The sequence below is a fragment of the Staurois parvus genome, unplaced genomic scaffold (genome assembly GCF_062004578.1).
Source record: "Staurois parvus isolate SC_StPar_1 unplaced genomic scaffold, SC_StPar_1.0 ptg000267l, whole genome shotgun sequence".
NCBI classification, from domain to species: Eukaryota; Metazoa; Chordata; class Amphibia; order Anura; family Ranidae; genus Staurois; species Staurois parvus.
Window position 1 is genome coordinate 527,024 of NW_028318063.1, and position 12,819 is coordinate 539,842.

Sequence of the window (12,819 nt, forward strand, 5' to 3'; positions counted from 1 at the left end):
TTACTCTACTACACCTGCTAGTAAATTATTTGCCATGTAGAAATATAATTTCTACCAAAAACAGTGATTGATCAGGTTCGTGATGTCTGACTGCTATTATTTTGAACACAACTGTATATACACTGTATGTTGAAATGCATTTTTATTACAAAATATATGAAAATTATTTTTAAAAATACATTTTCAAATATACTGTATGTCTGTAAAAATACAAATCTACATTTTTGGAATGCATTTACACATATATGTAAAAATATATGTTAAAATGACTTTTTATATGTTAAAAAAAAATCTGAAGAACATATTTAAAAAATATATATTTTAAAAAATATTTTTCATCTATAAAAAACGTATTTCAACATGTAATATATATATATATATATATATATATATAGAATATGTCCAAAATTGTAGTATTTCAAATATATGTCAATATATTTGGGAAGAATATTTTTAAAATATATTTTTCTTACATATGGGACTTTTGAATTCACTGAGTTCCTGAGAGCGACCCATTCTTTCACAAATGATTGTAGAAGCAGTCTGCATGCCTAGGTGCTTGATTTTATACAGCTGTGGCCATGGAGGTGATTGGAACACCTGAATCCAATGATTTGGAGGGGTGTGCCAATACTTTTGGCAATATAGTGCAGCTTTTTATGGCAGTGTACTGGGAGGCACCACATTTCAGTACACGGCATACAGTATATAGTCTGCTGCTGTACGAAGACATAAACGAAGTGTCACTTTGTGACATGTCCAATAAAGTTAGAAAAAAAAAACAGTGCGGTGTGCTGTAACACTCATCACACTGGAGCCTACTGCCACTGAGAGCAGCTTGCTTGCTAAAACCAAGCATTTAATTATTGGGTGCTGTGTGAACATAGGCTAGGGTTCGTTCACTCTATGTGCTGGGATTGGGATGCAGTGTTTTTGCACACTGGGTAAAAGGCAGGTCACTAGTAGGGCACATTGTTTATACGTGTCCCCTTTACAGTACAACACTGGTGTGATGTACAGTGCGGAAACATGCAGGATATCTGCAGCGCAGCAGATGGCACTGCATGACAATGCTGCTGTACAAGACATGGATGAAGTGTCACTGAGTGACATTTTAACCATTGGACTTCCGGAAGATTTTACCCCCTTCATGACCTGAGCATTTTTTGCTATTCGGCACTGGGCTATTTTAACTGATCATTTTACCTGGTAATTGTGCGGTCATGCAACTCTGTACTCAAATGAAATTTCTATCATTTTTTTCCACAAATACAGCTTTCTTTTTGTAGTATTTGATCATCACTGGGTTTTTAGTTTTTATTATATAAATGAAAAAAAAAATGAAATTTTGACAGAATTATTTTTTACTTTCTGCTATAAAACGTATCCAATAAAAAAATAAAAAAAAATACTTTTCTTCATAAATTTAGGCCAAAATGTATTCTGCTACATGTCTTTTGTAAAAAAAAAAAATCCCCATAAGTGTATATGATTTGGTTTGCATTAAAGTCATAGCATCTAAAAACTATGATATATACATACTGGATTTTTTTTATATTAGTAATGGTGGCAATTAGCGACTTATACTGGGGCTGTAATAGTGTGGTGTGCAATCTGACGCTAGCTGATGCTAGCTGGAGAGTACACTAACTGATACTGAAATCAATAGTGACACTAGAAACAGCAAGATTGCCTGTCAGTATAGAGAGTTCTGTGTTGTTTACCAACACAGAGCTTTCTTCCATGAATCACTGAACCGATTAGCAGATCCCAGCCTTCAAGCATTTTCTGGGACTTGCTGATCGGCTTGTGCTGTTACCAATCACAGCACAGCCGGGAAGGCGGGAATGCACCCTACCCAGAAGAGGGGATCACCTATTAGGTGCCTGATCCAGCTCAAAGCATCCGCCCTGCCACCGTGCATGTAAATGGGGCAGTCCGTAAGCAGTTAAACAAAGTTTACACAAAAATCTGCATTTGGACGATACATCAATGGTGATTTATGCAACCCCTGGAGCACAACAATGTACAGCCACCTTTTCTAACGCATCTCAATGAGATGGCTGCAAATGGTGGCAATGGATCGCAGAAATGTCACTATGTAGGCTCTGCACGCTGTACAGCCATGTGCATGAGGCCAAAGACATTCTCCTGAAAATATTGAGTTGCAGTAATTATTTTATTTTGTATGTTTTTTCTACTTTGAAAAGTGTTAGTTCTAAAACAACTAGTGTTACTGTAAACCCGGGGTCTCCAAACTTTCCAAATAAAGGGCCAGTCTTTACTGTCTGTGAGAATATAGGAGGGGCTAGACTGTGGCCAATGGCAGTAGAAAATGTCCTGGAGTCCAGTGGGAGTAAACAATGCCCTATCTTTAATGTCATTGAGAGGAATAGTGCCCCATTGTTGGTGTCAGTGGGTGTAGTAGTACCCCATTGTTGGTGTCAATGGAAGGAATTGTGCCCCATTGGTATTGTCAGTGGGAGGAATTGTGCCCCATTGTTGCAGTCAGTAACAGGAAATAGGCCCCATTGTTGGTGTCAGTGGATGGAATAGTGTCCCAAGGGCAGATAAAAGCTATCAGCTCCATCCGGCTCCTGAGCCACAGTTTGGAGACCTCAGCTATAAAAAAATAAGTGTAAACTTAGCTGCTACCCGACCAGCCATTGCACATTACCTGTTGGATGATAGTTTCCTGTGTAGCACTACCCCGTCAAGGGCTGCTGGATTTGAATGGGTCCCCCCTAAGCTCTGCATGGCTAGGCAACACACATTTTCCACATCTTCACACACAGAGTCAGTAATACAGTCCTTGAGCTGACTTTTAGTTATTTTTTTAGGGGTTAACAATTTGGATGGGGTTTGAGGGTATATGCCCATGGAACTGCAAAACTTGAGGACAAACTTCATAACAACCTGTACACTCTACAAAAAAAGTGGACCAGCAAAAATATAGCACAGTCTTTTTAAGGAGCACTAAAGTCCCCTTGGTTGTACCTCATCAGACCCCAGATGATCCTCCTCTTTTTTTACCTAGTAAATTAATATTTGCATCAAGTATCCAGTAATGCGAAAAGCAAATTCCCATTCACTTGGATTACCCAATCAAGCTGCACTGAGGGTATCCCTGGGCAAGGGATTCCAAGAGCTTACAGTTAAGTAGTCCCGGATGAGAACTAGTTGAGTCTTGCATGTGACCGCCCACTCCCTTTATCTGGCCCAGGGGATGTAGAAGCACCCACACTGTGCTGTCCTTTTAGCTTGGTGAGTTAAAGCTGCTTTCAGGTCTTCTGCTGGACTGGCCCTCACCCGGCTGACAGGTTGTCCTCCCTAGGAGATGGTGAGACAGTGGAGATCCTTCTGTCCAGCAACCAGCCTGTAGGTGGGCTCCCCTCCCTGGGCCCCCTCCCAGGCTCCGCACTACAGCCTTCCTCTCAGTCCATCGTCCACCCAACACTGCACACTACTCCCCAGACTCTGCCACATTTAAGGGTTGTTCTTGGTCACCATGCGCAGCCTCCTTCCAGGGGATTGGCCAAGGTCCCTCAAACATGCAGATCTGGTCCTCCTCTGCTCCTCTTCCAGAAACATTGCTTAGTTTCTGGAAGGTGGGAGGGCTGCAGAAGCCTTGACTTGTAGAGCTGCTTGCCCTGAGGTCAAATCACTACCTCACTCCCAGGCTGACTCATCCCAGGCTGCTACCCAACCTCTATCTAACAAAAAAAACCCAAAAAGCCTACCTAGCTAAACCTAGATGCAGGATGGCATGTATATACGGCTTCCCACTTTTGCTGGTCATGCACCTCAACACTGCACTGTGTACAAAAGGCACAGCGGATCAGAGGTGGAGGTACAGGTTCAATGAAATTTGCCCTGAACCATATGATCACTATGATCACACTTGTAAATGAGCCTTTAAACTGTAGTGACAATGTACTGCTGTGGCTAGTGATCATGTACAATGACTAGCTGCTCTGATATCACTGTATATCAGTGCAGCCAGTGATTGTATTTAATCACTAACCACAGCAGAACAACAAAACCAAACCAGTGCAAGAAGTCATAGTGTCCCTGATCACTCCCACACCACTCACAGTGTTGCTAGATCAGTGTATGCCAGCAACAGTGTTCCTGGTCACTGCCACACCAGTCCCAGTGTCACCAGACCAGTGTACACCATCAACAGTGTCCTGGTCACCGCCACACCAGTCCCAGTGTCACCAGACCAGTTTAAGCTATCAACAGTGTTCCTGAATGCTGCCACACAAGTCCCAGTGTCACCAGGCCAGTGTATGTCAAAGTGTATGTAAAAGTCTCACATATGTGGTATCCCCATGCTCAGAAGGCATAGCAGAATTTATTTTGCAGTGTAATTCAAAGTATCTCCATGCTAAGTGTGAGAAATATCTTATTAATTTACAGCTAATTAAGGGGGGATATGATCATTATGTATAAATACATAAGTGATCCATATATTTAACTTGAGGTAGAGTTATTCACTTTAAGGTCATCACAGAGGACAAGGGGGCACCATACCTCCATATAAATACAGTGAAAGGTCTACTTTGCAAAATAGGTCATTTTGTGTGTGATTACCCTGTTCCAGCACTTCAGGGCATCATGAAGTGTGATATACAGTCAGGTCCATAAATATTGGGACATCGACACAATTCTAACATTTTTGGCTCTATACACCACCACAATGGTTTTGAAATGAAACGAACAAGATGTGTTTTAACTGCAGACTGTCAGCTTTAATTTGAGGGTATTTACATCCAAATCAGGTGAACGGTGTAGGAATTACAACAGTTTGCATATGTGCCTCCCACTTGTTAAGGGACCAAAAGTAATGGGACAATTGGCTTCTCAGCTGTTCCATGGCCAGGTGTGTGTTATTCCCTCATTATCCCAATTACAATGAGCAGATAAAAGGTCCAGAGTTCATTTCAAGTGTGCTATTTGCATTTGGAATCTGTTGCTGTCAACTCTCAAGATGAGATCCAAAACGCTGTCACTATCAGTGAAGCAAGCCATCATTAGGCTGAAAAAAGAAAAACAAACCCATCAGAGAGATAGCAAAAACATTAGGCATGGACAAAACAACTGTTTGGAACATTCTTAAAAAGAAGGAACGCACCGGTGAGCTCAGCAACACCAAAAGACCCGGAAGACCACGGAAAACAACTGTGGTGGATGACCGAAGAATTCTTTCCCTGGTGAAGAAAACAACCTTCACAACAGTTGGCCAGATCAAGAACACTCTCCAGGAGGTAGGTATATGTGTGTCAAAGTCAACAATCAAGAGAAGACTTCACCAGAGTGAATACAGAGGGTTCACCACAAGATGTAAACCATTGGTGAGCCTCAAAAACAGGAAGGCCAGATTAGAGTTTGCCAAACGACATCTAAAAAAGCCTTCACAGTTCTGGAACAACATCCTATGGACAGATGAGACCAAGATCAACCAGAGTGATGGGAAGAGAAGAGTATGGAGAAGGAAAGGAACTGCTCATGATCCTAAGCATACCACCTCATCAGTGAAGCATGGTGGTGGTAGTGTCATGGCGTGGGCATGTATGGCTGCCAATGGAACTGGTTCTCTTGTATTTATTGATGATGTGACTGCTGACAAAAGCAGCCGGATGAATTCTGAAGTGTTTCGGGTAATATTATCTGATCATATTCAGCCAAATGCTTCACAACTCATTGGACGCTTCACAGTGCAGATGGACAATGACCCAAAGCATACTGCAAAAGCAACCAAAGAGTTTTTTAAGGGAAAGAAGTGGAATGTTATGCAATGGCCAAGTCAATCACCTGACCTGAATCCGATTGAGCATGCATTTCACTTGCTGAAGACAAAACTGAAGGGAAAATGCCCCAAGAACAAGCAGGAACTGAAGACAGTTGCAGTAGAGGCCTGGCAGAGCATCACCAGGGATGAAACCCAGCGTCTGGTGATGTCTATGCGTTCCAGACTTCAGGCTGTAATTGACTGCAAAGGATTTGCAACCAAGTATTAAAAAGTGAAAGTTTGATTTATGATTATTATTCTGTCCCATTACTTTTGGTCCTTTAACAAGTGGGAGGCACATATGCAAACGGTTGTATTTCCTACACAGTTCACCTGATTTGGATGTAAATACCCTCAAATTAAAACTGACAGTCTGCAGTTAAAGCAAATCTTGTTTGTTTCATTTCAAATCCATTGTGGTGGTGTATAGAGCCAAAAATGTTAGAATTGTGTCGCTGTCCCAATATTTATGGACCTGACTGTTTAGTCAGGAAATCAGTTGCATTATTTATGCCCCTTAATAGCCTGAAGGTACTCCTTAGATTTTGGGCCCCCTATGCATCTCAGCAGTGAAAAAGTCTCAAACGTGGTATCCCCACTGGGGAGGAGTAGCAGAATGTGTTTGGTGTGTAAATGCAAGTATTGAGAAATGCTGTGCGTTAGAAACTTGTTAAAAATGACAATTTTGTGAAATAAAATCAGATTTTATTTACTTTCTTCATTTTCCAAAAAAGTGTGGCAAAAAATTACAACTTCAAAAACTCGTCATGCCTCTTATTAACCACCTCCTGTCCGGCCGTTTTATATAAACGGCCGGACAGTGGCAGTGCAGGGTCGGGTGGCCGTTTATAAACCGCGATCCGGTGCCTGCTGTGTCCTCCGGACACAGTGGAATACCGATCGTCGTACGGTAATGTGATCACTGATTGGCCAATCAGTGATCAAATGCAGAGTAGTAAGCAAGATATCACTTCTGACATCATTGCTTACTACATGTGAAATCTGTGAATGATCACAGAGGTCACATGGTACAAGGCTATTCACAACAGCCTTGTACCATGTGACAAGCTGTGACCAATCACAGCTCACACAGTAGTTCTCAATGGCTGCAAGAATGCAGCCAGATAGGAGAAATGATTGCTTTTTATCGCCTTTATGGGTCTAAAAGCAATCAGTGTAAAAAAAAATCTTTATCACCCCCTACAAGTAGTACAGTGTCACCATGGTGACACTGTACTGCTAGGGTGACAATATGTAAAAAAAAAACAAATATTAATATTAAAAAAAAAAAAAATGTAAAACAAAGTTTAAAAATAATAATTTTTGGTTATAAACTAAATTTGGGTTATTTTTTTTTACTAAAAAGATAACAGAATACATTTTGGCCAAGATTTATGATGAAATATTATTTATTTGCAAAATTTTATAAGAAAAACACTTTTTTTCAACATCTTTGGACATTTTCATTTACATAGCAAAAAAAATAAAAATCCCAGTGGTGAATAATTACCACCAAAATAAAGCTTTATCGGTCTTAAACAAATGCTAAAAAATTCATATAGGTACAGTGTTGCATGACCGCGCAATTGTCATTCAAAGTGTGATAGCACTGAAAGCTGAAAATTGGCCTGGACAGGAAGGGGGTAAAAGTGTCCGAACTTGAAGTGGTTAAATACCTTGGACTCTCACTTTCCAAAAATGGGTCATTTTGGGTTTTTTTTGTGCTGTCCTGCCATTTCAGGGCCACAAGAAATGAGATAGGCAGTTAGTATATCAGGGTTGATACATTTTATATATACAGTATCAGGGGTGTGGACATTTTTGAAAAAACTACTTGTCCAGGGACTAAATTGGTGTCCCAGTCTACTTGTCCCTCATGACAATCTATTTGTCCTGATAAAAAAACATACATTTTAACCAAAACCATATTTAAATCTGCTTTAAGTAATGTCTGGGGCTTTTAAAAACAAAAGGGCTCAATGGTGACTTATACGGGGGTTTGCCCCTTAGTTCCAGTGAAGGGAACTCCTAAGGCGTCAGCATACCAAGACATGATGTACACTTTCATGCTCCCAACTTTGTGGGAACAGTTTGAGGAAGGCCCCTATCTGTTCCAACATGACTGTGCACCAGTGCACAAAGCAAGGTCCATAAAGACATGGATGAGCAAGTTTGAGATAGAGGAACTTGACTGGCCTGCACATAGTCCTGACCTCAACCCGATAGAACACCTTTGGGATGAATTAGAGCGGAGATTGTGAGCCAGGCCTTCTCGTCCAATATCAGTGCCTGACCTCACAAATGTGCTTCTGGAAGAATGGTCAAACCTTCCCATAGACACCCTCCTAAACCTTGTGGACGGCCTTCCCAGAAGAGTTGAAGCTGTTATAGCTACAAAGGGTGGGCCAACTCAATATTGAACCCTACTAAGACTGGGATGCCATTAAAGTTCATGTGCGTGTAAAGGTGGCGTCCCAATACTTTTGGCAATCTAGTGTATATTATCTCCGGAAATTTTTACTGATTCAATTCAATTATTTTTTTAAATTGCAGTTTATAATGCCGTAAATATACCATTTTTACATTATTTATTATGGTCAGGACAGGAAAAATGTTTTTAAATGTGTATATTTCCTAGATTGTAAGCTCCGAGGAGCAGGGCCCTCCTATCCCTCTTGTATTAAACTGTATTGTTGCTGTATTGTCTCCTGTTATATTGTAAAGCGCTGAGCAAACTGTTGGCGCTATATAAATCCTGTATAATAATAATATTAATTATGTTCAGTAGGTGGGGATGAGGACATTTTTCCACAAATATGTCTACTAAAATATTAAATTTGTATTACTCTGTGTTTCAATATTTATATGTAAGTCATACAGTATGTATTCTTACTGTTCTGAGTTTTCAAGTAAAGAATATTTTTGTTTATTTCCAGTTCCAATTTACATGCTTTAATAAGCAAATACATATTGGTTGTTTTACTTTGTGTTTAATTAGGTGACAAGAATATTTTGATTGGCCAAACAATAGGAATATTTCAACTAAAAAGCAACGCTTTTGTAAAAAGCAAAATAGCTTTTGTGATCATGCAAAACATATACTTGCTCGGCCTACATTATCCTATATCATGAAGGAAACCACTAGAGCCAGGAGAGGGTTCCATAGACCTAACTGCAGAGTACAGTATATAAAGAAGATCCCACACAAAATCCAAGCATCCAGAGTTTAATGATATATACAGGCGTACCTCGGTTTACAAATTTAATGCGTTCTGCGGGACTTTTCGTATTGCGAAAAATTTGTAAACCGAAACGCGGTTTCCTATTGGAATGCATTGAAAACCAATTAATCCATTCCGGAGGTCAGAAAAAAAGTATTATATCTGTTCAAAACTCTTTATAAAGTGCACTTTAAAGGCATAAATACTGTACAGGGACATGATTAAAAATTAATTGGTAAATGCATTGAAAACCAATTAATCCGTTCCATAGGTCAAGTGCAATGCTTTGGCCAATCATAGCACAATTGGGCAGAGCTAGCAGTGACGTCACCGCTAGTTCTGCCCAATTGTTTACATCCGACCAGCAAATATCAGATTGTGGTGAGTGCTCAGCAGGTACGGATGGGTCAGTGAGCATCGTGTTTTTTTTATTTCAGCTTGTCAGCATCCTTGTGACAATGCTGGATGCTGTGATTGAAGATGGATTACAACAATAGAACCTTTTTTTGTTGTTTTGTTTTTTGTTCAATAAAGGATAGTTTGGCCATAGTTTGGTAGCCCAATCCAGCCTTGTGTAGGTCTACAATCTTGTCCCTGACATCCTTGGATAGCTCTTTGGTCTTTGCCGTGGTGGAGAGTTTGGAATCTGATTGTTTGATTGCTCCTGTGGACAGGTGTCTTTTATACAGGTAACAAAATGAGATTAGCAGCACTCTCTTTATGAGACTTCTTCTAATCTCAGCTTGTTACCTGTATGAAAGACACCTGGTAGCCAGAAATCCTGCTGAGTGATAGGGGATCAAATACTTATTTCCCTCATGAACATGCAAATCAGTGCATAATTTGTTAGACATGCATTTCTTTTGAATTTTTTGTTGTTATTCTGTCTCTCAGTGTTACAATACACCTACCTTTTGATTTTTAGACTGATCATTTCTTTGTGAGTGGGCAAACATTCAAAATCAGCAGGGGATCAAATACTTATTTCCTTCACTGTATACACTAATTTGGGGTATATTCATCAAGAAAATGTAGCAGAATACATTTTGACCTAAATTTAGGAAGAAAGGTTATCTATTTGCAAAATTTTATAACAGAAGCAAAGAAAAACACGTTTTTTTTTTAATTTTTGTGTTTTATTTTTTGTTTATTTACCAAAAAATGAAAAACTCAGTGGTGATTAAATACCACCAAAAAAAAGCTCTACTTGTGTGAAAAAAAATTAAATTTTTTTTTTTATGGGTACAGTGTTGGTTCACTGCACAATTGTCATTCAAAGTGCAACATCACTGAAAGCTGAAAATTGGCCTGGGCATGAAGGGGGTAAAAGAGCCTAGTACTGAAGTGGTTAAGAACAGTACTTTTTGAAAAAAAAAAAATGTTTCACTGATTCATGTCCCTCAGGGCAGTACATACCCATTTTATGGCCAATAACTTGCATATAAGCGTTCAAAATATACACTTCTGAATTTACAAGTTCGAGTCCCATTCATTAGGTTTGAATGTTCGACCGCAAACCAAACATAGGGGTATTTGGCCCATCACTATACAGCAGCAAGAAGGAGGTGTGCACTGGACCTGGTCCTTAGAAAATGCACAGCAGAGTCCCAGCCTATGAAAAGTGAATAGAAAAAAAAAAAAAAAAACCTAAAACAACTTGCATAAAGCTCATGAACAATGAAATGTCCACAAAGAACAGCATTATGCTGCTGTGTGAAGGTTGGGGCAAAGTTCACATACCTAACCCAGCCATCCAGGCCTCAATTGCTAAATCAAAATGAAGCGCCTTCCTCAATAGATAAAACTGTATATGCAGTACTCTTCTTTCTAATGAGAAGTTTGAAATGGTATCCCTAGCTGTTGTTTATTGTTTTTTAGGGTTTTGGTAATAGAGAGCAGTCAGCAAATAGTGTGATGACATCTGGATCATGTAAGTGCAAGACATCCTGAGCAATTTGCATTTTCTGGTGCTTGACATGAAAAAAAAATACAATTTTGAAATTATATCTCTGGAGAGACTTCGAGAAGGAGTGATGGCTTAGGCAGCCTGTAGGTTCCATCTACCACAGTTTCCTATGGTGAAGTAGAATGAAGTAGTCTTGTCATCATTTGTTGTTTTGTATTGTCCCAGATTAACAGGGGGAACCTTTTCAACAATTCCTCTGAATTTAACGTTTCTACACGATCTATCTTAATTACCATTTCGTTTCTTGAATATCATCATCCATATCATTAGGCACTTCTCCAAGCTTGTTGTGAACCTTAGCAAATTCAGCCAATTTATTTTCAATATGGTTGGCACTGTCTCCCACTTTAGTGAGGTCTGTCCTTAGCTGATGCATAACTTAGGTCAGGGTTTCTCAACCAGAGTTCCTTCAGGAGGTTGCTAGGGGTTCCTTGAGCAATTTCTGCCTCTCAGATAAGTTCCCAATGACTCCAATGATCTTTTTACCCATCTGTAAGGGGGCAGTTCTTCCAAATAACTAAAAGTGTAAGGAGCATTCTTCCCACTGACCACACACTAATGTATCATGAGTTGTAGATATAGTAATTTTTACAGGGGTTCCCTTACATGAGAAGGTTATTTCAAGGGTTCCTCTGCAAAAAAAAGATTGAGAAAAGCTGAGACAGATCATATCTTTATGGAGAGGTCCGTCCATAGTGGCAATACATGGTCACACATTTACTGTTGGTTGTATTGGTGCTGATTCATGGCACTTTTAAATGTTTGTTGATTTTACTTCTTATTGGTTATTATAATACAAAAAAGACTATTAGCACTTTCTATTCTTCTGGTCTGTACATCCATGAGGAGAGGATATTATTGTGATATTATTAATATTATTTAATTATAATATTAACTAGAAAATCCACAATTTCTGGGGAAATTGTGTGAAGTGTTCTTGCCTCCACCTGTAGTCTACAACTGGAGTGGGCGGAGTAACTGGGTGGAGTGGCTTGTCACTCTGCTGCCTGCTCACACACCTGGGTTCCTATGGCAACTCACTCTACAGCAAGGGCAGAGAAGAGCGGTTAAAAACAAACTGCTCCAACTTGCTCACTTCACTGGTGGCTGCCATCTTCAAACAGTTGCAGTTTAAAAATTATAAATCCTGCGTTGCAAACAAATGGTCATATTGTGAAAATTATCCAGGCTATGGCTTAGCCATGGACATTTTTAGTGGCAGCAGGGATAGCTGAACGTTTTGATATAAGATTTGTGTAGGTGAGCTTGAAAATGAGGGAGTGATGGCAGTTTACAAATCATGTCCTGATTTTTCAGCTCACAATCTAGCTTTTGTCAGCTCACACTCTAGTTTTGAACATTCCACCATTCATTCCTATGGAACCAATTTCACCACAAAAACGCCAATATTTCATGAGCCATTCGGCGAAACGTTCCACAAAGTAATAGCACACCAATCGGGAACAATCCGCACGTTTTGGTATATTACTGTCTATGTAGTGTAAAAACTGTGGGAAGAGTTAGGGTGGTTAATTTGGCTATAATAAGAATATATATGTGAGATAACAGTAAGTGGTCTTGCCATGCAAGAGCACTTAATTATATCAGAGCTAGCTTGGCTGGCTCTGATATAATTAAAGGCATTAAATGGAGTTTATGGCAAGCGCTTGATGACCTATCTTTGTAGAAGGAAGTCACACATTATCTGGTGAGTGCATAGAGTTCCACTATCCACATTCACGTTTTTGGTTGGAAGAGTGAAGAGAAGGCCTCATATTGGCGTTGTGAGAGGCTTTGGTTTTTTTTGGACATTAATCTCTCCAAAAGATTTTTTAAGT